This window comes from Girardinichthys multiradiatus, chromosome 12, assembly GCF_021462225.1.
Source record: "Girardinichthys multiradiatus isolate DD_20200921_A chromosome 12, DD_fGirMul_XY1, whole genome shotgun sequence".
Lineage (NCBI taxonomy): Eukaryota > Metazoa > Chordata > Actinopteri > Cyprinodontiformes > Goodeidae > Girardinichthys > Girardinichthys multiradiatus.
In genome coordinates, this window is record NC_061805.1 from 6039968 (window position 1) to 6067462 (window position 27495).

At 44.3% G+C, this 27495-nt stretch overlaps 2 long non-coding RNA genes and 1 pseudogene across 2 annotated transcripts; 2 read left to right on the forward strand and 1 right to left on the reverse strand.

The window, feature by feature from the left end:
• The window catches only part of LOC124877575, a 43894-nt pseudogene extending 38969 nt beyond the window's left edge, over positions 1 to 4925 (reverse strand).
• Positions 4926 to 19992: 15067 nt separating this feature from the next.
• LOC124878405 lies at positions 19993 to 20456 on the forward strand. Its single transcript, XR_007040762.1, has 3 exons — positions 19993 to 20117; positions 20195 to 20240; positions 20364 to 20456. It is a non-coding gene; the product is annotated as an uncharacterized LOC124878405 (long non-coding RNA).
• Positions 20457 to 20625: 169 nt separating this feature from the next.
• On the forward strand, positions 20626 to 21105 carry LOC124878404. The gene is made up of 3 exons (XR_007040761.1): positions 20626 to 20679; positions 20765 to 20868; positions 20964 to 21105. It is a non-coding gene; the product is annotated as an uncharacterized LOC124878404 (long non-coding RNA).
• Positions 21106 to 27495: the final 6390 nt, after the last annotated feature.

A 27495-nucleotide genomic window follows, 5' to 3' on the forward strand; every position in this document is an offset into this window, starting at 1 on the left:
TGAGGGTATCCCATAAAAGTACCCCTACACATAGGCCATTCTAAAATGGGCAAACTCTAACACTCAATAGTTTATTCTAACCTGGAGGACATTTGAGAGTTCAGGAACTACAAGACGGAGTAAAGGAGGTGACTTTGGCACGGTTGGGGAAGTAATCCTCTTGCTATTCAAAAGTTTCAGGGTTCAGTTTCAGTTTCGTCCTGCCATGTGTTAATGTGCACTGGCCTACATATTGGTGTATGAATGCGTATCTAGTGTACATCGATTTAAGTGGCCGGTATGACTGGAAAAGTACTAATATTTTAACTATTTTATTTGGTCTCCAATACTGAGAGGTTTGCTGGGGGGGTGTGGGCGTGGGGGCGTGGCAATGTCTGACACCGTGGCCCAGTGGTGTATAAAAATAATCCAAAATGCTTATTAACGTTACATTAGATCTAGAATCAAAATAAGCATTGCACACACTGCTTTAACTGACCTATTTCACAAACTGTAACTAAAACTGGGTATAGTTTAATTCTACATTTATTGAATTACTGACCTCTGAACCTTCATGTGCTCTGTCTGAAACTGTTGTCTCCTGCAACTGCCTGTCCTAAACCACAAGGGTGTAGTGGTAAAGATTTGGCTCAAAATGGTTTAAATACTTTATGGCTCAGTTTGCACAAACAAAGCTTAATCCAAAACAATATATTTATTGTTTTCATTTAAATAGGCTTTTAGCTTTTTACAGTAATGTCACTTAATGGAATTATCTTAAGAAAGTTTTCAATCTTCTCTTGCCTTTTTCTTTTCTGCATCTTAATAATACTAAGTGACAAAAAGACAGTTAAAAGCTTGACAGTGTCATGAATCTGACAGACATGATAGACAGAACTGCTTTTTCTGGCAAACATATGCTAACACTTCCAGATGAATAATAGCTACAATTAGCTACTTCTGTGTTGTTACATACCGGTGTATTCTACGGAGCCCGCGACATGGGGGATGTTTTTTTTTCTTTTGTGTCCCCACGCAATACTTTTGCATTCGCTCGCAATACTTTTGCGTTCCCACGTAATACTTTTTGCGTTCTCACACAATAGTCTTTGGGTTATCTCGCAATACTTTGTGGGATAGTTTCCAAAACAGATAACTGCAAAAATGGAACAAACACTACACCAGTTTTTGAGATTTATTGAATTTTATTTTGAAATTTTATTTAAAAAATGTAATAAAAGGATCTTCAATCAGACTTAAAGACAGTCATTATCCACAAGCTGTCAAACTGCTGAACTCTGGACAATAATATTGCACAAAACCACATTTGTGACACTTTATTTGCTTATTGCTGCTGCATGATGTGTACTTTTTTTCACACGCCTTTAGTGCTTTTTTTTTATATTGATTGGAGCGGTTCTTCTTATCCTAAGCATTTAATCGCATTTTTGACTGGATGTTAACCTGCATATGACAAATAAACCATACCAATGCCATATCAGTGCTGTTTGTTTTGTGAGCAGTTTGTCATATGGGCTGCTGTTCCAAAATGCACAGCTTTCTCAAGGTGATTAACAACTTTTGTGAGCGAACGCAAAAGTATTGAAAAAGAATTCCCCCATGTCCCCTCCCGGGCTCAGTAGTATTCTCAGCAAGAACTGAACGTAAGAAAAACACAAGGCGGAACTTAGTGCAGGAGAGCTAATCAGCAGCCAATTAGCAGCTGGTGTCAGTTTTCAACAGGAGAGGGAGGGGAGAGGAATGGGATGGAGGGGGGCAAGTACAGCGAGCGCAATACGAAGGAAAAAAACAAAGTGCTGTGGGAAAACTGAGGGTGTTCAACCATCTCACAAGGAAATGTGTGGGTGTTTTAACAACCACATCCCCCATGCTTCTGATGCCCATGCCGTGGCCTTATGTTTGCCTCTAAATTATACACGCATAGTCCAATTTACTCCAAACTGAATATGGATGATATTTGTCCACTCCCAAACAGCTCAATTGGATTACATTGGAATTTGGATCAACGGCGCCCCCTAGGAAACTTTAATTGCTTTATTTCCCTTATACATCATCGGATACACACCACATTTTGCATGCATCATCGTGTTGAGCATTTAATATCTTCTATTCTGCAACTCAGACAACAGAGGCCTGTGCCATGGACAGCAGACAACAGGATAGTCCACAACTGATAAGATGGATAACTGTAGTCTGCTGTGATAAGGACAAACAATGGAGGATAGCCATTCTGGGGCTCAAGGTTGGCAATCCCTCTACCTGGCACCGGCCCGCAACGTCACGCCCCATCGAAAACCTCCAACCCGGTTCAACCCCGCTCTTCACCTCCACCCCAGCCATTTAACTCACCATCCAACTCCTTGTCACCCAGAAATAAAGGCTCACACCAACGACGCTGCCACCAACAGAACACTCATTCTTGTGCCAAGAGAATCCAGCTCAATGTAGAATATTGTGAATCTGTTAGCACCTGAAGCTAAACACTTGTGGGTCTGAGTGTGAGCGCGCTTGTAGACCCCGGGAAACATCACTCCCCAAGCAGAGACCCAACAGAGCCCAGGGGTCCAGGCCCCGGCAAGCAGCCATTGGGAGTGAGCTGACAACAACCACTGGCAGGTAGTGTGGGGGGAAGGAAAAAGGCCCCTCATTTGTTGAGGGGCCTAAACTGATCCAGGAGAGGGAGCAGGCCTACACCCAACCTGACACAAAAAACAGACACACAGAGTCACAATCACACATTCTCACCCTCATGCATACACATAAAAACACCCACCCACGCACCCAACATAAAGATAAATAACAATGGACGTCGTACACTCACTCACACTCCCAATACATACTCAATACTCCCAAGTCCAGGTGCCAATACCCCATAAGGGCAACCAGCCCCCGGTCTAGCTGGGCTATCCTGGGCTGGTACCTGAACCTGAGCGACCCCGGCCCAACCCAAGTTTCTAACAACCCCCATCCTCATCTGGAGAGGAGGCTATGTACAAAAGAGGGGTCTACATGGTCCACACTAGCCCACCAACCAGAGCCGCCACAGGATGAAACAGTGCCAACCCCCCTAATGAATTCCAATCCTAACCCCATGAGCCCCCCACCCCCAATGAACCCCAACATGAATTTCCCCACAAGGCCACCACCAACCAGGACACAGAGATCGAACAAATGTCCCCGAACCCAAACGCCATGAATCCCCTCCCCACAACACAGGGCCACACCCCCACAGATGAGCTCCATCCCCGAAAAGCCAAGTGAGCCACACCCACACAACGCATGCTCCACACACAGCCCCTCTCCAAGCACCCCTGCAACATCATGCCTCCACCACACAGTGCGTCGCAACGGGAAGGCAAGGGCCCCATGCAACGCTACTCCAGCCCCTGCCCACAGCCGCAACAGGACAGACATCACCAAGCACCGTGCTCACAATGGAACCCCCGACCCAACATCAAGATGGAACAAACTCATCCGGCAAGAGGTCCCTGGCCAGCGGCAAGCACCAGGGGCTGGTTTCCCCTACCACACCCCCCGCAACCACACAACCACACCACATCACAGCCACTGCAACGACAGCCCAGGGAGAAACATTATCCAGCTCAGCTCTACCATCGCCGCTCAGCTGATCCAAATGCCGGCAACGCCACATCCACGCCACCCTCTGGCCTGCCACCCCGATTAGGCTACCTGTTTCTAAACAGGTAGCCTAATACTAGCAAAATATGCAGCAGCAGACTGACTACTGGATGAGTTCAACATAACAAACAATCTAGCTGAGATTATAGAACTAAAAGTAAAAGAGGTTGTAGTACATTTATATAGTTTCAAAGTAGCTACAATATCTATAGTAGCGTTAATTAAGCTAGCATCAGATAATTAAACCCACAGCATAAAACATCAGCAGATTTTAATCATGTACTACATCCAAAGACCACAAATAACTTGACTACAGAGAAGATATTCCTACCAAACATTTAGAGCAGCTCTGTTCTTAACCAGCTATAAAGACATGGTCCAAACATTTAATATGCAACAATTTTCTTGAGAATAGCTAAACAGGGGCACAAAATAATGTTCCTGAAATCCTATTTTGTTAACCCTAACTATCGGGACAAATAAACAACCAGATTATTTTGTGTAATATATTTAAGATAACAGATAAGAGAGTAGGCGAAAAGCTTTATCTTAAACTCTTGAACTTCTACTTTCCACCAATTTAGAAAAATAAGGAGACAGGATGCAAAATCTTTAACAATAATGGGCCTAATGTGGAGTTATGAGATATTTATGAGCATCTTAAAAACTATTTATTTTCTAACTGGTATGGCCCCTTCATGTCATATTCACAGAGGAAACACTGTCCAACAACCACTCAGCAGATAAACTCAGATGAGGCTGTTTCACCATCACTAAAACAAGCACTTTTCTTGAGTTATTGCTACAGTGCCTCTTCTATCAGTTGGTGTGCTAGCAACGGCCCATATGGCCTAAAGCGACCCTGTAAGATCATTGAAAAGACCTAAAAACCAGAAAAACAAGGAATAGTTGCTCCACAGATAAGGAATTGACACATACTGTATTTATCAGGGTGAGCTACCAACCAATCTCTGGGCAGGACTTCAGCAGATCAGGGTCTACCTTTGACGGTGCAGTCTCCCTTGAGTTGATGATCTTCACATTACCTTAACAGAGATATTCACACCATCAGTTATTGTCACTATTATTGTATTATTTCTGCTGTATGAGTTTGGCTGAATGGAAGCCTTTTTCTCACCAGAGCTGTCCATCACTGTGAATATGGAGTACAAGATGAATATGGAGTACCCTCCGATCCCCGCGCTCTATGGGTTCACGATGCTGGTGCACAGAAGCGCAGCAATGGCGCCATCTACCGCCGAGCCACCTTGTAGAATTATGTCCATGTAAAATTTACATTGATTACTGCTGTCGTGATCATTTTGTCTTTTCGGAAAAGGGGAAAATTGACAACTTTTTAAAATGTTGCTCTTCTGACTGTGTCTTTTTAGAATACAGAAGAAATAACTGCACTTTCATAACATACATTTTTTAAATGCTTGAAAAAATTTAAACAAAACTACATATATGATGGTTTAAAGTTAATACATGCCAAAAATCTAATTTATTTATAAAACTCAATATTTTTAACTGATTTCTTGGAATTACATTTATATTATTATCAGTATTAAAACTAGTGTAATTGCAGCAGTACATTTGCCCTTTCTTTCACTCCCATTATTCATTCCCCAGTGAATGTCTTCTGTTTTGACAGTATCTGTTTTTGATAATTTGTTTAAAACAGATCTGTCTGGGAAATTAGACCATGCTTCAGTGATATTAGCTGTGAATAAGAAATAAGTGGGAAAAGTGGGGGAAAAATTTCGGAATTAACAAAATTTGAATACTTTTGAGACAATTGCATGTCTTACCTCTGTGTTTCATCACATTTAATTTTAAGAACACTCAATAAGCGTTTGGGAACTGAGGACACTAATTGTTGAAGCTTTGTAGGTGGAATTTATTCCCATTCTTGCTTGATGCACAACTTCAGAAGAACAACAGTCTGGGATCTCCATGGTCATATTGTGTGCTTCATAATGCAACAAACATTTTCAATGGTAGACAGGTCTGGACTGCAGGCAGGAGAGTCTGGTAACAGACTTCTTACTACAAAGGCACGCTGTTGTAACACACACAGAATGTGGCTGGGCATTGTCTTTCTGGCGTAAGCAGGGACATCCCTGAAAAAGATGTTGCTTGGATGGCAGCAGATGTTGCTCCAAAACCTGTATGGAGTTTTCAACATTAATGCTGCCTTTACAGATGTGCATGTTACCCATGCCATAGCCATAACACACCCACATACCATCAAAGATGCTGGTTTTGAACTTTGCAGGAATATTAATCCAGATAGTCCTTTGCTCATTGGCCTGGGGGACACGACTACCATGATTTCCAAAAACAATATGAAATGTGGGCTTGTCAGACTACAGTACACATTTCCACTTTGCATCAGTCGATAATGGCAATGACAATGGTTTTCTGAAGTGTTCCTTAGCCCACGTGGTAATATCTGTAGAATGATGTCGGTTTTAATGCAGTGCCTCCTAAAGGAATTAAGGGTCAGAGTGAAATTCAATGTGTCCAGATGTGGATTTTTGGCCTTGCCAATCTGGAATTTTCTCCAGATTCTCGAGATTATCTGAATCTTTTAATATCTTAGGCTGTAGATGATGAAATCCCTAAATTCCTTTTCTCAATGCTATTGTACTCGTACTCGTCATCTTCCGCTTTATCCAGGACCGGGGCAGCAGACTCAGCAGAGACGCCCAGACGTCCCTCTCCCCAGACACCTCCTCCAGCTCTTCCGGGGGGAGACCAAGGCGTTCCCAGGCCAGCCGAGAGACACAGTACCTCCAGCTTGTCCTGGGCCGTCCCTTGGGCCTCCTCCCGGTGGGATGTGCCTGGAACACCTCCCGTGGAAGGCAACCAGGAAGCATCCGATATAGATGCCCGAGCCACCTCAACTGACTCCTCTCAATTTGGAGGAGCAGCGGCTCTACTCCGAGCCCTCCCGGATGGCTGAGCTCCACACCCTATCTCTAAGGGAGTGTCTGGCCACCCTACGGAGGAAGCTCATTTCAGCCACTTGTATCCGGGATTGTGTTCTTTCAGTCATGACCCACAGTTCATGCCCATAGGTGAGGGTAGGAACGTAGACCAATCAGTATATTAAGAGCTTTGCTTTTTGGCTCAGCTCTGTCTTTACCACAATGGACTGGCACAGCAGCCCGATTACTGCAGCAGCCGCACCAATCAGTCTGTCGATCTCCCGCTCCATTCTTCCCTCACTCGTGAACAAGACCCTGAGATACTCAAACTCCTCCACTTGAGGCAGGAACTCCCCTCCAACCTGAAGAGGACAAGCCACCCTTTTCCGGTTGAGAACCATGGCCTTTGAGGAGCTTCACACTCGGCTTTGAACCACCCCAGTGCATACTGTGCATCTTGGCTAGAGGGGGCCAGCAGGACCACGTCATCTGCAATAGAAGAGACGAAATCCACTGATCCCCAAACCAGATCCCATCCGGCCCTTGGCTGCGCCTAGAAATCCTGTCCATAAAAGTTATGAACAGGACCGATGACAAAGGGCAGCCCTGCCGGAGTCCAACATGCACCTGGAACAGGTTCGACTTAGTGCCGGCAATGCGGACCAAACTCCTGCTCCGCTTGTACAGAGACCGGATGGCCCCTAATAAAGGGCCCCCTATTCCATACTCCTGGAGCCCACAGGAGGCATAGTAGGCATACCCTCGAGTCCCTAGCCTCTGTTTCCACCAGGTAATGCGTGATGGCAGGATTGAGGAGATCCTCTAAGTACTCCTTCCACCGCCCAACAATGTCCCCAGTCAAGGTCAGCAGCCTCCCACCCCCACTGTAAACAGTGTTGGCAAAGCACTGCATCCCCCTCCTGAGGCACTGGACAATTTGCCAGAATCACTTCGAGGCCAACTGGTGGTCCTTCTCCATGGCCCCAGGCTCAAGTTTATGCCTCTGTCGCAGCACGGGCCACAGCCCGCTTGGCCTCTAGGTAACCATCAGCAGCCTTAGGAGTCCCACAAGCCAACCACAGCCGATAGGACTCCTTCTTTAGCTTGACAGCGTCCCTTACTGCCGGTGTCCACCACACGGTTCGGGGATTGCCGCCGCAACAGGCACCGCAGACCTTACGGCCACAGCTACAGGCAGCAGCATCGACAACAGATGCGGACAACATGGTCCACTTGGACTCTATGTCTCCAACATCCCTCGGAATCTGGTCAATGCTCTCCCAGAGGTTGGAGTTGAATACATCCCTGGCCGAGGGATGATTTGCCAGACGTTCCCAGCAGACCCTCACTATGCGCTTAGGCCTGCCAAGTCTGTCCAGCTTTCTCCTCTTCCAGCGGATCCAACACACCACCAGGTGGTGATCAGTGGACAGCTCAACCCCTCTCTTCACCCAAGTGTCCAAAACATGCGGCCAAAGGTCTGACGATACGACAACAAAGTCGATCATTGACCTCCAGCCTAGGGTGTCCTGGTGCCAAGTGCACTGATGGACACCCTTATGCTTGAACATGGTGTTCATTATGGACAATCCGTGACTAGCACAGAAGTCCAATAACAAAACACCACTCGGATTCAGATCGGGGAGGCCATTCCTCCCAATCACGCCTCTCCAGGGGTCACTGTCGTTTCCCACCTGGGCGTTGAAGACCCCCAGCAGAATAATGGAGTCCACGGGAGGGGCACTATCCAGCACCCCTGACAGGGACGTCAAGAAGGCCAGGTACTCCGCACGACCGCCAGGCCTGTAGGCCGAAACGACAGTCAGAGACCTGTCCCCAACCCGAAGGCACATGGATGCGACCCTCTTGTTGGGACCTACAGCCATGGATTTCAACATTAAACTCCGGTACAAACTTTTCTGGAACTTTCAAAATAAATTGCATTAACCTACTTCCAGCACAGCCAAGCAAACTGTAGCAGCGGACTTCCCATGATGCCACTGGCTGCATAAAAGCACCCCCTTCCAATGGTCTGATCTCTTCCACACAGTGTTCATCGGGATAGGAGGGGGACAAAGCGCGCTAATGTCTCTTTGCTGGCAAACAGACATAAACTCTTCAACTGGATCCAAGGGTGTCATAAGATCATGCGATCATATGCACAAGATAAGTAGAAATAAATCACTGTCTGCGTATCCGGTGATTTTCATTCATGAATGAGGTAATCAAGGTACAAGCATTGCTTGACTGTTCTCTCTGAGATCTGCAGAAGCGAACTGTTTCCAGAGAGTTCCCAGCATGACGCCGAGTGCAGCAGTTTCCCAAGGAAGGACAACGGAGACCGCATTACGGCAGTTAACGTGCAGTGTGGTCAGCGGACAGAACGGGCTGCCAAGCCACTGCTCCAGAGGTTAGCTGGCAGCTAACTGCTTCGTTCACAGAGCTCTCTTCATACTTCGTCATCACCCGGACAACTCCTCAGCATGATTCATACGAGGTTAGGTTTTGGGCAGAGAGATAGAAGTAATAGAGAAAGATTAATGATCTAAACGATTTTAATTTTATGAACTTTGGTTTTGTTGTGTTGAACTCAGCTATCTTGGTAATAGCAGAATATCTGCAGCACACGTGCTCAGTTTGTGTTCTGTGTTGGTGTGTTTTTAAAGTTAAGACAAACTTTATTTAAAGGGGGGATTTTAACACAGAAGATTGATCATAATCAGAATCAGAATCAGAATCAGAAAAGCTTTATTGCCAAGTACGTTTTTGGACATACAAGGAATTTGTTTTGGCGTAGTCGGTGCAATACAATACAAATTAAACCGTATAAACATATCTACAATATAATATAAATATATGTGCACAGTTTTAAGTGAGTGAGAGTAAATATAGAGCAGTATAAGATGCAAGAGCAATACAACAGTGCAGGTGATCATTGTGCAAGTAAAGCAGGAGTCCAAGCTGAGCGTTAATGTAACTCATAGAGTTACAGGTTACAAGTGTCCTGTCAGCAAAAAAAGGGGGGGTGTGGGGGAAAGGGACAGTGTCAGGGTGGTTTCCGGGCTTTGTTAACCAGGCTGGTGGCAGATGGGAAAAAACTGTTCTTGTGGCGTGAGGTTTTGGTCCGGATGGACCGCAGCCTCCTGCCAGAGGGGAGAGTCTCAAAGAGTCTGTGACCGGGGTGGGAGGGATCAGCCAGAATCTTCCCTGCCCGCTTCAGGGTCCTGGAGGTGTACAGTTCCTGGAGCGACAGTAGACTGCAGCCAATCACCTTCTCAGCAGACCGAATGACACGCTGCAGCCTGCCCTTATCCTTGGCTGTAGCAGCGGCGTACCAGATGGTGATGGAGGAGGTGAGGATGGACTCAATGATGGCTGTGTAGAAGTGCACCATCATAGTCTTTGGCAGGTTGAATTTCTTCAGCTGCCGCAGGAAGAACATCCTCTGCTGGGCTTTCTTGATGAGGGAGCTGATGTTTGGCTCCCACTTGAGATCCTGGGAGATGATGGTTCCCAGGAAGCAGAAAGATTCCACAGTGTCAATTGTGGAGTCACAGAGGGTGATGGGGGCAGGTGGGGCTGGGTTCTGCCTGAAGTTCACAACCATCTCCACTGTCTTTAGAGCGTTGAGCTCAAGGTTGTTCTGGCTGCACCAGTCCAACAGATGGTCCACCTCCCATCTGTACGCAGACTCATCACCATCAGAGATGAGTCCGATCAGGGTGGTGTCGTCCGCAAACTTCAGAAGCTTGACAGACTGGTGACTGGAGGTGCAGCTGTTGGTGTACAGGGAGAAGAGCAGAGGAGAGAGAACACAGCCTTGGGGGGAACCGGTGCTGATGGTCAGGGAGTCAGAGACGTGCTTCCCCAGCCTCACGCGCTGCTTCCTGTCAGACAGGAAGTCAGTGATCCACCTGCAGGTGGAGTCGGGCACACTCAGCTGGGAGAGCTTCTCCTGGAGCAGAGCTGGGACGATGGTGTTGAAGGCAGAGCTGAAATCCACAAACAGGATCCTGGCGTAGGTTCCTGTGGAGTCCAGGTGCCGGAGGATGAAGTGAAGGGCTAGGTTGACTGCATCATCTACAGACCTGTTGGCTCTGTAGGCAAACTGCAGGGGGTCAAGGAGGGGGTCGGTGATGTCTTTTAGGTGTGAGAGCACAAGGCGCTCAAAGGACTTCATCACCACAGAGGTCAGGGCGACGGGTCTGAAGTCATTAAGCCCTGTGGTCCTTGGCTTCTTGGGAACAGGGACGATGGTGGAGGACTTGAAGCAGGCTGGCACATGACATGTCTCCAGTGAGGTGTTAAAAATGTCTGTGAAGACTGGAGACAGCTGATCAGCGCAGTGCTTCAGGCTGGCTGGTGAGACAGAATCCGGACCAGCAGCTTTCCGGGGGTTTTGTCTCCTGAAGAGTTTGTTGACGTCCCTCTCCTGGATGGAAAGAGCCGTCCTCGGCGTGGGTAGGGGGCTGGTGGGGGGGAACTTCAGGGTGGGGGTTGGAGGTGCCAAGGCCCCTCTTGAGGTTGGGGAGGTGGGGGTGGTGGATTGTGGCTGCAGCTGTTGGGGGGCGTCGTGGGAGATGGTTGCAGGACTGTCCCTTTGTCTTTCAAAGCGGCAGTAGAACTCGTTCAGGTCGTTGGCGAGGCGTCGGTCGTTGATGGAGTGGGGGGCTTTCGGCTTGTAGTTGGTGATTTGCTTGAGCCCTTTCCAGACAGACGCAGAGTCGTTGGCTGAGAACTGGTTTTGGAGCTTCTCAGAGTACAGTCGTTTGGCCTCTTTCGCTGCCTTGCCAAACTTGTACTTTGCCTCTCTGTATATGTCTTTGTCCCCACTCCTGAAGGCCTCTTCCTTATCCAGTCTTAACCTTCTGAGTTTAGCTGTGAACCAGGGTTTGTCGTTGTTGTAACTCACCCTGGTGTATGATGGTACACAGCTGTCCTCACAGAAGCTGATGTAGGAAGTCACAGCCTCTGTGTACTCGTCCAGACTGTTGGTAGTAGTCCTGAACACATCCCAGTCTGTACAGCCTAAACACGCCTGGAGATTCTCCACAGCCTCACTGCTCCACTTCCTTGTCGTCCTCACAACAGGTTTGCAGAGCTTTAGTTTCTGCCTGTATGCAGGAATCAGGTGGACCATGATGTGGTCGGATTGGCCCAGTGCAGCACGTGGGACGGCGTGATAAGCGTCTCTGATGGTCGTGTAACAGTGATCCAGAATGTTGTCCTCTCTGGTCGGATATTTTATAAACTGTCTGTATTTGGGGAGTTCGTGGGTGAGATTACCTTTGTTAAAGTCGCCAACGACGATAACTAAGGAGTCCGGGTTGGTCCGCTCCACACTCAGTATCTGGTCGGCGAGCATGCGCTGTGCGACCTGCACGTTAGCTTGCGGCGGGATGTAAACACCGACCAGGATGAACGAAGCGAACTCACGGGGGGAATAGAAAGGCTTACAGTTTATGATGAAGGCTTCCAGGTCTGGAGAACAGTGCTGCTGAATCACTGTCACGTCGTTGCACCAACCACTGTTGAGGTAAAAACAGATTCCTCCACCTTTCGCTTTGCCAGAGAGTTCCGTGTCTCTGTCCGCTCTGTAGAGCTGGAATCCTGCCAGCTGCAGCGCAGAGTCCGGTATTAATCCACACAGCCACGTCTCCGTGAAGCACAAAACTGCCGATGAATAAAAGTCCCTGTTTTTCCCCAACAACAGTTGTAGTTCCTCCATTTTGTTGGGAAGTGAGCGCACGTTAGAGAGAAATATTCCAGGTAACGGTGTTCGTAGTCCACGCTGGCGAAGACGTACCAGCACCCCAGCCCGTTTCCCTCTCTTCCGGCGTTTCACCGCGTGAACAAAGGTGAGCGCACCTTTGACCAGAATGTCCAAAAATTCCAGAGCAGTAGGCAGAAATGTTGGAAATAACTCCTCTGGTGTAGTAGCCCTGATGTCCATGAGTTCTTCTCTGGTGAGAGAGCTCCGGGTACCATCACAGAAGACCGTTTTAAAGCAAAAAACAAAACAAAACAATGCGCACCAACACGCCGAGGCGACCATCTGCGGCGCCATCATCAATGTGCATCAATAACGCACCATCCGCGCTTATGCATTTTAACCCTTTTATTAACCCTGGTATTTTAAAGGTATGTGTTTGATTCTGGTGCTAAGCTATCAGCTTCTTTTGTTAGCTCAACTGCTAACCGGTAAGAACACGTGTATTTAACAGAAACGTTGTTAGTTTTTAAGCTCGTAAATAATAGTCCCTAAACATCTGTTCCAAAATACTCCCTTAATAAAATTTCTTTAAATATTATTTTAATAAATAAAGGCAGCTAATTAGACACCTTTGAGAAATGGTCATCCAGAAGGTTGGTTTTATTCAGCAGATCATTATTTTCAATTCAATTCAAAGATACTTTATAGATCCCCGAGGGGAAATTAGAATTCCAGTACAACCCATCCAAACATACATCATAACACAAGACAAGGGGGGACGGGTCACCGAGGCTTTGCTGCCCACTCACAGACGCTGCCCTTGCTAGATGAGAAAAGAGGCCACATTAGGAAAGTAGAGGGAAAACAATCATATTTCACACTTTATCCTTAGCAGGATACAGTTTGAGATTGCAAAAAAACTCAGCACAAAGAAGCAACAGTTGACAAAACAACATCATGCCGGGAACGGTGAAGGTGGTGTGAGGGGTGCATATGTTTATCTTGAGCATGTGTGTGTGTGCTTTTGAGTGTGTGCAAGTAAGTTCATGAAGCACTGTCACAGAGGCCATTGTCCTTGATGGTACGTTGGAATGTTCATCAACCGGCCACAACGTTCTGAGCAGGTCCAGCAGATGTTCTCAGGGAAGGGAGGGTGCAGAGGGAGCAGAGCGTCATGTTTACATAACTTCCAGGAGAAGTTGAAGATAGCCAGCCATCAAGGCCGTGCAGGGGAGCCAGATTCAGAAAAACACTAATTATTTGGGTTAGGCTGACTCTTAATTTTCCGTCAGCCTTGAGAGTCTCGCTGGTGCTTCTCAAAGGCAAATCCAAACAGCCAAATTCCTGGTCTTTCTGCCAGATCCGAGCGAACAACTTTCTCCAAGATTTATCCCATTTCACCCCTGAGTCCAGGAACCGCAACCTGCCTGCGATCCTAAGGATCACATCCAGTCAACTTTAAGTTATTTAAAACATTATTTTATTAAAATAATATTTTATCTGATCTTGCATTGTGAATGGTTGTCTAAACGTTTGCTGATTATTGCCTAAGTTGGTTCCAAGACTAACTTAACTTCATTTCCAGATTCTTCAAGATAATCCTTGGTCATCAAACATAAACATTGCATGGTAATGGTGCATCACTCTTTTGGTCATGGTTTTCAATCATCTTGTTTATATTTCAATCAACTTGTTTATATTGTACATAGCCCATTAGTCTTCCCTATTCTTTAATTTTGCTTGGTAGTTTAGTTGGATTGTTTTAGCATAGTAAAGAGTGTGTTGATTGAAATATGTTTGACTTTGAGTTGACTTATTTTTGTTAATAAATTCTTGTATTTTAAGAAATTGTGCGAATTCATTCCATGTGTGTGCAGAGTTTATGCTGTTCAATAATGTCAGAGCTTGTCTCATACCTTTCTATTTTGTCCTATTAACACCGCCCTACAGGGCTGGTATTCACAGGACAACCCTTAACAGACCGAAATATTATATTAAAATATTAATATTAAATAATATTCTCAGATTCATAATCCTAACACTCTCATCCACTGGGGTAAACCCGAACACGAGACGGCTGAGGTGGAGGGCAACAAGCAAACCCATCCCAGCCCGCCGCCTCTCCCTGTGGGCCACTCTAGAGTAGAAGAGAGTACTTCTACTTAAAACTGTTGGGCTATTTGCTCATGCAGTTGTTCACAAAGTCATCAATCTCTCCCTATCTTTAAACGTGAACGACTGAGCCATTTGGGGATTATTCCCAAACATGACACACACCTGTTTCCTAATTAACCTGCGCACCTGTGGAATGTTCCAAACAGCTGTTTTTGAGCATTCCTCAACTTTCCCAGCAACTTTTTGTTGACCCTTTCCCAGCTTTTTTTGAACATGTTGCAACCTTTAAATTTAAAATAGTGAATATTTGCCCAAAAAAAAGCAAATTAAGTTTATCAGTTTGAACATTGAATATTTTGTCTTTGTAGTGTATTCAATAGCATATAGGAATAGGATTGAAAATCATTGTATTCTGTTTTTATTTATGTTTTACACAACATCCCACCGTTATTGGAATCAGGCTTGCACTTGTTCAGTCTTCACATCATTGTGTCACTTGTGCACATCAAATAAAGAACTTGGCTAACTTGTTCAAAGAAGTGTCTCACGTCTTCAAACAAGTTGCTTGATGATGTGGCAAATCCATGCAAATGATTATCAGAATCAGAATCAGAAAAGCTTTATTGCCAAGTCCGTTTTTGGACATACAAGGAATTTGTTTTGTTGTAGTCGGTGCAATACAGTACAAATTAAACAGTATAAACATATCTACAATATAATATAAATATATGTGCACAGTTTTAAGTGAGTGAGAGTAAATATAGAGCAGTATAAGATGTAAGAGCAATACAACAGTGCAGGTGATCATTGTGCAAGTATGGCAGTGCAAGTAAAGCAGGAGTCCATGCTGAGCGTTAATGTAACGCATAGAGTTACAGGTTACAGGTGTCCTGTCAGCAAAAAAAGGGGGGGTGTGGGGGAAAGGGAGAGTGTCAGGGTGGTTTCCGGGCTTTGTTAACCGGGCTGGTGGCAGATGGGAAAAAACTGTTTTTGTGGCATGAGGTTTTGGTCCGGATGGACCGCAGCCTCCTGCCAGAGGGGAGAGTCTCAAAGAGTCTGTGACCGGGGTGGGAGGGATCAGCCAGAATCTTGGAGGTGTACAGTTCCTGGAGCGACAGTAGACTGCAGCCAATCACCTTCTCAGCAGACCGAATGACACGCTGCAGCCTGCCCTTATCCTTGGCTGTAGCAGCGGCGTACCAGATGGTGATGGAAGAGGTGAGGATGGACTCAATGATGGCTGTGTAGAAGTGCACCATCATAGTCTTTGGCAGGTTGAATTTCTTCAGCTGCCGCAGGAAGAACATCCTCTGCTGGGCTTTCTTGATGAGGGAGCTGATGTTTGGCTCCCACTTGAGATCCTGGGAGATGATGGTTCCCAGGAAGCGGAAAGATTCCACAGTGTCAATTGTGGAGTCACAGAGGGTGATGGGGGCAGGTGGGGCTGGGTTCTGTCTGAAGTCCACAACCATCTCTACTGTCTTTAGAGCGTTGAGCTCAAGGTTGTTCTGGCTGCACCAGTCCAACAGATGGTCCACCTCCCATCTGTACGCAGACTCGTCACCATCAGAGATGAGTCCGATCAGGGTGGTTTCGTCCGCAAACTTCAGAAGCTTGACAGACTGGTGACTGGAGGTGCAGCTGTTGGTGTACAGGGAGAAGAGCAGAGGAGAGAGAACACAGCCTTGGGGGGAACTGGTGCTGATGGTCAGGGAGTCAGAGACGTGCTTCCCCAGCCTCACGCGCTGCTTCCTGTCAGACAGGAAGTCAGTGATCCACCTGCAGGTGGAGTCGGGCACACTGCTGGGAGAGCTTCTCCTGTAGCAGAACTGGGACGATGGTGTTGAAGGCAGAGCTGAAATCCACAAACAGGATCCTGGCATAGGTTCCTGTGGAGTCCGGGTGCCGGAGGATGAAGTGAAGGGCTAGGTTGACTGCATCATCTACAGACCTGTTGGCTCTGTAGGCAAACTGCAGGGGGTCCAGGAGGGGGTCGGTGATGTCTTTTAGGTGTGAGAGCACAAGGCGCTCAAAGGACTTCATCACCACAGAGGTCAGGGCGACGGGTCTGAAGTCATTAAGCCCTGTGGTCCTTTGCTTCTTGGGAACAGGGACGATGGTGGAGGACTTGAAGCAGGCTGGCACATGACATGTCTCCAGTGAGGTGTTAAAAATGGGTATGATCCAAGATGGTGCCGCAGATGGTTGCCTCGGCGTGTTGGTGCGCATTGTTTTGTTTTGTTTTTTGCTTTAAAACGATCTTCTGTGATGGTACCCGAAGCTCTCTCACCAGAGAAGAACTCATGAACATCAGGGCTACTACACCAGAGGAGTTATTTCCAACTTTTCTGCCTACTGCTCTGGAATTTTTGGACATTCTGGTTTCACGCGGTGAAACGCCGGAAGAGAGGGAAACGGGCTGGGGTGCTGGTACGTCTTCGCCAGCGTGGACTACGAACACCGTTACCTGGAATATTTCTCTCTAACGTGCGCTCACTTCCCAACAAAATGGAGGAACTACAACTGTTGTTGGGGAAAAACAGGGACTTTTATTCATCGGCAGTTTTATGCTTCACGGAGACGTGGCTGTGTGGATTAATACCGGACTCTGCGCTGCAGCTGGCAGGATTCCAGCTATACAGAGCGGACAGAGACACGGAACTCTCTGGCAAAGCGAAAGGTGGAGGAATCTGTTTTTACCTCAACAGTGGTTGGTGCAACGACGTGACAGTGATTCAGCAGCACTGTTCTCCAGACCTGGAAGCCTTCATCATAAACTGTAAGCCTTTCTATTCCCCCCGTGAGTTCGCTTCGTTCATCCTGGTCGGTGTTTACATCTCGCCGCAAGCTAACGTGCAAGTCACACAGCGCATGCTCGCCGACCAGATACTGAGTGTGGAGCGGACCAACCCGGACTCCTTAGTAATCGTCGTTGGCGACTTTAACAAAGGTAATCTGACCCACGAACTCCCCAAATATAGACAGTTTATAAAATGTCCGACCAGAGAGGACAACATTCTGGATCACTGTTACACCACCATCAGAGATGCTTATAACGCCATCCCACGTGCTGCACTGGGCCAATCCGACCACATCATGGTCCACCTGATTCCTGCATACAGGCAGAAACTAAAGCTCTGCAAACCTGTTGTGAGGACGACAAGGAAGTGGTGCAGTGAGGCTGTGGAGAATCTCCAGGCGTGTTTAGGCTGTACAGACTGGGATGTGTTCAGGACTACTACCAACAGTCTGGACGAGTACACAGAGGCTGTGACTTCCTACATCAGCTTCTGTGAGGACAGCTGTATATCATCATGCATCAGGGTGAGTTACAGCAACGACAAACCCTGGTTCACAGCTAAACTCAGAAGGTTAAGACTGGATAAGGAAGAGGCCTTCAGGAGTGGGGACAAAGACATATACAGAGAGGCTAAGTACAAGTTTGGCAAGGCAGTGAAAGAGGCCAAACGACTGTACTCTGAGAAGCTCCAAATCCAGTTCTCAGCCAACGACTCTGTGTCTGTCTGGAAAGGGCTCAAGCAAATCACCAACTACAAGCCGAAAGCCCCCCACTCCATCAACGACCGACGCCTCGCCAACGACCTAAACGAGTTCTACTGCCGCTTTGAAAGACAAAGGGACAGTCCTGCAACCATCCCCCACGACGCCCCCCAACAGCTGCAGCCACAATCCACCACCCCCACCTCCCCAACCTCAAGAGGGGCCTTGGCACCTCCAACCCCCACCCTGAAGTTCCCCCCCACCAGCCCCCTACCCACGCCGAGGACAGCTCTTTCCATCCAGGAGAGGGACGTCAACAAACTCTTCAGGAGACAGAACCCCCGGAAAGCTGCTGGTCCGGATTCTGTCTCACCAGCCAGTATGTATGATTATGTAAGATTATCTGCTGCTTTCTGCCTACATTATCAATTAATTTTGTCAAGTTGGTCAAAATGTATTATAATAGGTCACTGTTGAATAGTGTCACCCCCTACAACATTTAGGCATTGGCTCATCACATAGGTCTTTACATGAAAAATGGTTGAACAAGTTGTCATAAAATGTCATATGCATAAAAGCATATTTTAATACGAACTTTCTAAATCTGTCCTCAATTGTTCCCAGGTGAATTTTGACTTTCTGCAATGAAGGGAAATGTGTGAAGCATTAAATAAACCAATTATCAAGCACTTTTGCACTTTTCTGAATTAGCTTTGTTGATTAACCATCAACTAGCAAATATATACAGGGGTTGGACAATGAAACTGAAACACCTGGTTTTAGACCACAATAATTTATTAGTATGGTGTAGGGCCTCCTTCTGCGGCCAATACAGCATCAATTCATCTTGGGAATGACATATACAAGTCCTGCACAGTGGTCAGAGGGATTTTAAGCCATTCTTCTTGCAGGATAGTGGCCAGGTCACTACATGATACTGGTGGAGGAAAACGTTTCCTGACTCGCTCCTCCAAAACAACCCAAAGTGGCCCAATAATATTTAGATCTGGTGACTGTGCAGGCCATGGGAGATGTTCAACTTCACTTTCATGTTCATCAAACCAATCTTTCACCAGTCTTGCTGTGTGTATTGGTGCATTGTCATCCTGATATACGGCACCGCCTTCAGGATACAATGTTTGAACCATTGGATGCACATGGTCCTCAAGAATGGTTCGGTAGTCCTTGGCAGTGACGCGCCCATCTAGCACAAGTATCGGGCCAAGGGAATACCATGATATGGCAGCCCAAACCATCACTGATCCACCCCATGCTTCACTCTGGGCATGCAAGTCTGGGTGGTACGCTTCTTTGGGGCTTCTCCACACCATAACTCTCCCAGATGTGGGGAAAACAGTAAAGGTGGACTCATCAGAGAACAATACATGTTTCACATTGTCCACAGCCCAAGATTTGTGCTCCTTGCACCATTGAAACCGACGTTTGGCATTGGCATGAGTGACCAAAGGTTTGGCTATAGCATCCTGGCTGTGTATATTGACCCTGTGAAGTTCCCGACGGACAGTTCTGGTGAAAACAGGACAGTTGAGGTGCACATTTAATTCTGCCGTGATTTGGGAAGCCGTGGTTTTATGTTTTTTGGATACAATCCGGGTTAGCACCCGAACATCAATTTCAGACAGCTTCCTCTTGCGTCCATCCTGTTGGATGTGGTTCGTCCTTCTTGGTGGTATGCTGACATTACCCTGGATACCATGGCTCTTGATACATCACAAAGACTTGCTGTCTTGGTCACAGATGCGCCAGCAAGACGTGCACCAACAATTTGTCCTCTTTTCAACTCTGGTATGTCACCCATAATGTTGTGTGCATTTCAAACTTTTGCACATAAAATTGTCTGTTGAATGCATTTCAAGACTACTCCGTGTTTCCTCAAGAACCATTCAAAGAAGGATGAATGAGTTTGGTCTTTCTGTTAGACAGAAGTACAGCCAGATTTCTGATGATGAGCTCGATGATGCCATCCAACGGATAAAGACTGAAATGCCCACAGCAGGTTATCGAATGGTGAAGGGAAGACTAGTGTCCTTGGGAATCACTGTGCAGTGGCAAAGATTGACTCCATCAATGCATTGAGTGGACTCACTTGGGATTTTGTCCAGACTGACTGGATAGGGCTGCATAGTGAGGCGTACTTACTCTGTCAGAGGACCACAGTCCCTTTGGCATATGGACACAAACCACAAACTTATCAGGTGAAAATTACGTTGTTTACTGTTTGATAATAAAAATAAAATACATAATTATAATAATAGCATCACTTGCACTACAGATTCAACATAGTCATTTTTGGAGCTGTTGATGGGTACTCCAGGAAGGTATGTTGAAATAATGTTTTCCAGCATAGAGCAGTATTGCTTATATTGCATAGTATTGCAATATTGCTTATTATACTGTATAATATAATCACATAAGTAACAATACCTACTACTATTACACAGGTTATGTGTTTGGAAGCTGCAACAAACAACTGTGCAGCAACTGCTTTTGCTGCCTTCAAAAGAGCTACTGACCGTCATTGCGTACCCTCAAGGTTGGTAGCTAATACTACTTGTTGCTACTTCATGATTCCCCCAAACTACCTCTTCGCCTCTTTTTTTCCCCCTTAAATTGCATAAGCATAAAAATAGGTTGTTTTGTGCACAGGGTCAGATGCGACCAAGGAGTGGAGAATGTTGACATTGCTCGATATATGTTTACTGTGCATGTAACTGACAGGGGAAGCTTCATATCTGGGAAAAGTGTGCACAATCAAAGGTAAGTTGGTAACTTAATTATCAGATTTCTCACAGTGCCAAGTTTGTCACTGCTCTAGTCAATTTACAAAAAAATCTGTTTATAGAATCGAACGTCTATGGCGAGACATCAGGATGTGTGTAACTTCACACTATTACAACACCCTTCACAGCTTGGAAGCAGAACACCTTCTTGATGTGTCCTCTCAAGGTACTGAAATAAGACCTTTCACAATCTAGTAATTTATTTTGCATCCACACTGTTCCATTTAGTTATACATTTATTAATTTGTCTTTCTGATACAGGAGATCTTTTTTCTGTCCACCAAACATTTCTTCCACAACTCAACCTAGACCTGCGGGCATTCGTAGAAGGTTGGAACAACCACCCTCTCCAGACCGAAGGGAATAGAACTCCAGAGCAGATGTGGTTCTTAGGAATGATGTCTAACCCAATAAACCAGCCAGAAAATCTTCAGGTAAAATTTCTAAATAGTGTATATGGTTTATATATGTACAACAAAACTACGACTACAGCAGATAAGTACTTGGAAACTTGGAAATATAAGCGCAGCAGAGAGTAAATCAATACCCTTGGGCCATTCTTTCTATAGTATAGACAAGGTCAAGCTTCAGTTTCTCAATCTAATGGTACAAAACGATACCTGCTCAAATTCAAACATTTATAAATGGCAGGGATTTTTCTTGGCACTTGTCCTATCAAAGTGAAAGTTTTTATCTAATTTGGACATATAGTAATCCTACACTACCCTGTATGCACAAAAATATAAAATGTAAAACAATTGTCCAGTATTAAGGTAATTTATGAAAATGTTGCTTCATTTGTTCACAAACTGCAGAAACATAACGATACTGTCTGGGTCTAATGTTAGGATTTCCAAGAGCCAGACATTGACTGGGATGTTGCAGCAGGGTACAGACCAGATGCGGAAGGGGTAATTGTGGTCCCAGAGTTTGGCAATCCCCTCACTGAAGAGCAGCACACTGAATTACAGTTGCTGTTGGCTCAACATTTATGGCAAACAGACACTAAGGAGCTTTATCTGTTGTGCAGAGAATATGTCAATGCTGCCTTGTCAGATTAATATGTATTTGAAATAAAAAGATCAAGACATGATTTCCAGTGTTTTATTATTGTTATTATGAAACACACATATACATACCTGTTTTACACATTGCAATAAACTAGATTTTTTTGTTTCATATACAAATTTGGCTGCCTAGCCCCAAAACATTACAAATCTCACAAGACAAACTGTCTTTTTAAAACTAAAGTGAGATTTAAAACTATTGAAAATAATCCAAAACTAGGAACAGCCCAAAGTTTTGGTCCTGTTAGCAGTTAGTGTCTGCTAAAATCAAATCCACCACAGACTGCCTGTGTAAGAATATTTTCAAAATCATCATATGTTGTCAAGTGACGTGTAGGAAAGGTGATTGCCACAGCACATGCATTGACAATAGGGTAGCACAAAGTGTGTGACCCATACCGGGAAGTTCAGTCGTGACCAAAATTCACAGTTATTCTATATGAATCTCGTTCAGCGTCTGTTAGTGGCCCATGTGCCTGGCCTGTAACCCACTGGAAGAAACCTTGCACTGACAACTGCTTTGCTCCACAACATTTAGATCTTGATTCTCTGTTACTGGAGGGAAAAAAATAATGTCACAAAAATACCATACATATTTGTTGCACCCTTATGCACCATGTGTGAGCTAATGAATGTACAATGTGTAAATCTGCTTCTCAAACATGTATTTACATATCAAACTACTTTATTTTTCTTTGCAAAATAGGAGATTGTTTTCTGGAAAGTTTTTTTTTTTAGGGTAACAGAGTGGTATTTATGAAGTGGCCAGTGCTCTGTAGCTACCTTGGCCTTCCAGGTTTTGCAAGAAGTTCTGCAAAAAGTTGATAATGTTTACTTCCTTTCGGTGTCTTACTGATCCCTTTTCACTGAACTGAAGAGACAGAGCCTGTAGAATGAAGTCTGCATCCACCTACAAATATGTTTTAAAAAAATGTGTGAATTAGAAGAAATTTACCTACCAATCAAATACGTCAGTGCTGTGATATCAGTACACAGCCTGAGGTTACTACTTTTACCACTTCCACAACTGCAGCTGAAACAAAGTGCTGCTTTGCAACATTGCAAACAAAGGACAAGGAAAGAACAATAAAAACAGCAAATAAAATCAGTACAAAAATAATAACAGGTTGCGCCAAAAGCCAAAGAAAAGAAATGCGTTTTCAGAAAGGTTTTAAAAGTGGACAGTGAAGGGGCCTGTGGAATTTTTACTTACTTCTTTTAGGTTTCCGGGAAGGAAGAGCGGCTGGAAAAGCTGGTGGTGATGTGGCAGCAGCTCATCTAAACCATTGATGGCCAGTCCTTCTCTAAGCTGAGTTAGCATCGGTATGAGCCTAATCCCTGAATGCAGTCTGATGGCACTAGTAAAACAAATGCAAATCTAGTAATGTTTTTGTAAATCACAGGGATTTTTTTAATGCTGCATTAACATACTCAATAATAGCCTTTTTCCGATCGCTGTGAATGGGACCTGTGTAGACACACGCTACAATGGCATCGGAAAGGTTTTTCAGTGTCTCTCCTTCTGCACCTTCCACCTTAAACAAATCACATCTGTTGTTACCATTTAAGAGTAAAAAAATAATATAATAATTTGTTTAATTTACCTTTTGAATCAGATTTTGGATTTCTGTATCAGTCACCTCCAGCAAATCTTCATTTGTTACTTGTCCATGACACAAAAAATGGTAGGACCAAGTTGAAAAGAAGTTTGGTGCTGGTCCTCCTTGAACCAGACTGGTCGCGATGATCTCCCCACAGATTCTTAAAAACAGTAAAAAGCCAATTGGGCTGTATTGCTCTTTAATTGCTGGATGGCATTATACTACACATACCTGTATTTGTTGTCCTGGTAGTAGGAAATACTGTATTTAAGGTTTTTGCCCTTATATGCATCTCCTTCAAATAAATTCAACTGAAGGCCTCGCATCATTTCTATGAAAAACAACAGCTTGCCATTTACAAATCCTTTCTAAGATGGTATCTTGATGTTCGTAAGGATTACATACCGGTAAGAAACTCTCTACGTAGTGCTCCATCATCAATGCCTTGTTCTCCAATAAAGCAGATACGCAGTTGGTTCTTGGGGGAGGCCTGTTTCTGTCTGGCCCACTGTTTCAGACCTCTCTGGTAGAGGTCCTCCCTTGTCACATTAATGTTAAAGGTTTTAGTGGTGTCAATTCTTTCTTGTAGAAACCTCACGATGTCTGATAAGCTATTGACAACAACAAAAACATATTAAAACAAGTTGTGTATAAAACCTAGCTATATACAAAATTGTTAAAAGTGCATACCTGCTCAAGTGCTTTGAGGTGTCATCTGCACCTAGTATGGTGCTGTGAAGATGTTAACATGTAAACAAAAGATCTGTTTTAAATCTTTGATAAAACACTCTGAACAATGTGTATGGTAAAAACATGTACCTGTGCCTTTCCTTTTCACCACACATGCTGGCATGTATTTGGATAAACTCCTGTGTGAATTCATTATCACACAATGGACAGGAAACCTATTATAGACATAATTTCAAAATAACTAGTGAACAAGCGATCATAGGAACTCTATACTGACTAGCATCAAAGTTGTTTAAAACATTTTGTATATTGCTTCTTTGCATGTTCCATGTTTCCTGTTGTACCCTTATGGTTATTTACAGCTCTGTCATCTCACTGGAGATGATCCCACTGGAGAACTGGGTGCCTACAGGAAAAATGATAACACACGTGTAACATATGAAAAGAAAAAATATACTTTAGCTAAGTACAGCACTGCCATATACCTACACTGACAGCAGAGTCCTCAGGATTAATGGTCACCAATATAATTACAGATGATCAATAATAGAAATAAGGTATGGGAGATACAATGACTTTAGATTTGATTAAAAACTCACAGTTGTATCATCTTCCAAAACAATTACTTCACGGTCACTCTAAAAGACAAATCAGTAATAAAGTGTACACATACAGGTCCTTCTCAAAATATTAGCATATTGTGATAAAGTTCATTATTTTCCATAATGTCATGATGAAAATTTAACATTCATATATTTTAGATTCATTGCACACTAACTGAAATATTTCAGGTCTTTTATTGTCTTAATATGGATGATTTTGGCATACAGCTCATGAAAACCCAAAATTCCTGTCTCACAAAATTAGCATATTTCTTCCGACCAATAAAAGAAAAGTGTTTTTAATACAAAAAACGTCAACCTTCAAATAATCATGTACAGTTATGCACTCAATACTTGGTCGGGAATCCTTTGGCAGAAATGATTGCTTCAATGCGGCGTGGCATGGAGGCAATCAGCTTGTGGCACTGCTGAGGTCTTATGGAGGCCCAGGATGCTTCGATAGCGGCCTTTAGTTCATCCAGAGTGTTGGGTCTTGAGTCTCTCAACGTTCTCTTCACAATATCCCACAGATTCTCTATGGGGTTCAGGTCAGGAGAGTTGGCAGGCCAATTGAGCACAGTGATACCATGGTCAGTAAACCATTTACCAGTGGTTTTGGCACTGTGAGCAGGTGCCAGGTCGTGCTGAAAAATGAAATCTTCATCTCCATAAAGCTTTTCAGCAGATGGAAGCATGAAGTGCTCCAAAATCTCCTGATAGCTAGCTGCATTGACCCTGCCCTTGATAAAACACAGTGGACCAACACCAGCAGCTGACACGGCACCGCAGACCATCACTGACTGTGGGTACTTGACACTGGACTTCTGGCATTTTGGCATTTCCTTCTCCCCAGTCTTCCTCCAGACTCTGGCACCTTAATTTCCGAATGACATGCAGAATTTGCTTTCATCCGAAAAAAGTACTTTGGTCCACTGAGCAACAGTCCAGTGCTGCTTCTCTGTAGCCCAGGTCAGGCGCTTCTGCCGCTGTTTCTGGTTCAAAAGTGGCTTGACCTGGGGAATAAGACAATAAAAGACCTGAAATATTTCAGTTAGTGTGCAATGAATCTAAAATATATGAATGTTAAATTTTCATCATGACATTATGGAAAATAATGAACTTTATCACAATATGCTAATTTTTTGAGAAGGACCTGTACTATTTTTAGGCACTGGATCAAATTGAAAACTCTTTAACTTATTCTGACTTACTGTACAAAAAAACACAGTAGTTAGCAATGTCAATCTATCTCTTTTCAGGATAATGTCTGAGAAATACATGGTTTAGAACAATATCTATGCTGATAGGGTGAGGTAGAATGGCACTTCATGCTTCCAGGGGAAAAGGTGTTTGCTTGAACTATCCTTGTTAATTTCTGTTTCTTTCTTTTGCATGAAAACCCTGAGCGAATATAATTGATTATGACTGCTAAAAGGAGCAGTTCAGATCTCTCTATCAATAGCCTTTTACAGGTGATGAGAGGGAACCAAATTGACCTACAGAACGTTACCCTTCGTTGATGTGGAGGCTGGACCTGGGTTGTTCAGAGAGCTTTTAGAAGAAAGTTCTTTCTGAATGGAAAATGGTTTGACCATTTATTTTATTTCTTAAGAACTTTATGTATTTTATATTTGCTGCAGCACAATTTTACTCTAAAAGTTTAAATTGTTAAATTTGGTTTCAAAGTTTCATTTCTGCTCATAATTATTTTGTTTTCCGAGATTCCTATGTACTCGGGGCTGGAGTTGAGCACTGCTGTGAAAGTCATCAAACCTCTGTTCATGTCATCATCGCATTGGACTATGATAAAGGAGGACGTTGAGGAAATACAGGAAAAAGGACACTAAGGAAATACAGAAAAGGTGATGCTACCGATACAATGACACCCAATTTACATGTGATACTTCTGTTACAACTATGATCTGAACAAGTTCCCTGACGTCTAATGCTTGGATAACATGTATGTTGTAATAACTAAGAGGAGATTAGTAAGTGTTTGACTGCCATTTTTGTTGTACAACGTTTTCTCCTGTTTCTGTTAATTTAGGAAGGTAAGATGAATGTCTTTGGTTTCAATGTCTTTTATCAGGTAAGGTTTATCCATAAAAGGCAGATCTGTTTGATTGTTATTTTGGCCTGGGTTAACCCTGAAGTTACAACAATCTCCTTTTTTGCACAACTTATGCTTGATACTGGATATATCAGTTGGTTTCATATTCTTTAATTTTCTTAGAGCTTTGTATGGTTTAGAGGGCAATATGTAGAGCAGTTAAATGGACACAAACAGTAATCGGACTGTGGAGACATCAAGAAAGGATGTTTAATTAGACATGTGGTACTCTAATGTCATGGGTTGGCACGATACTGGTCAGTATTCTGTCTTCTCAGAATGACACCAATCCAGAGACTGGTTGCACAAGTTACCTTTTTGGGCGTTGGACTCAGAGACCGATGGACACATGAAGACTTTGTGGGACCCTGAACCAGGATAAATGCGATGGCAGAACAATAAAGTTGAAAAGACAAATCTAAGAGACTAAAGAAGGTTCCAGGAAGACCAAGGACAGAGACTGAACTACACTGTTTTTCTGCTGAGAATTTTACTAAGGTTTTCTATTTTCTGTTATAACTTCGAATTTGTCTTTATGTCGTTTTAATGTTCTGAAGTGATTCAAGCTGTTTATGCACTCTGATAGAATGGGAGCATCAATTTTGTGATATTCAGCTCCAGAGTTTCAACATGGTCAATGTTTTCTGTTACATATATTGTGGTGAATAGGAATGATGAACCAGGACCTGATTGGTATTAAAGGTCCTTAAAATAGATGATAAT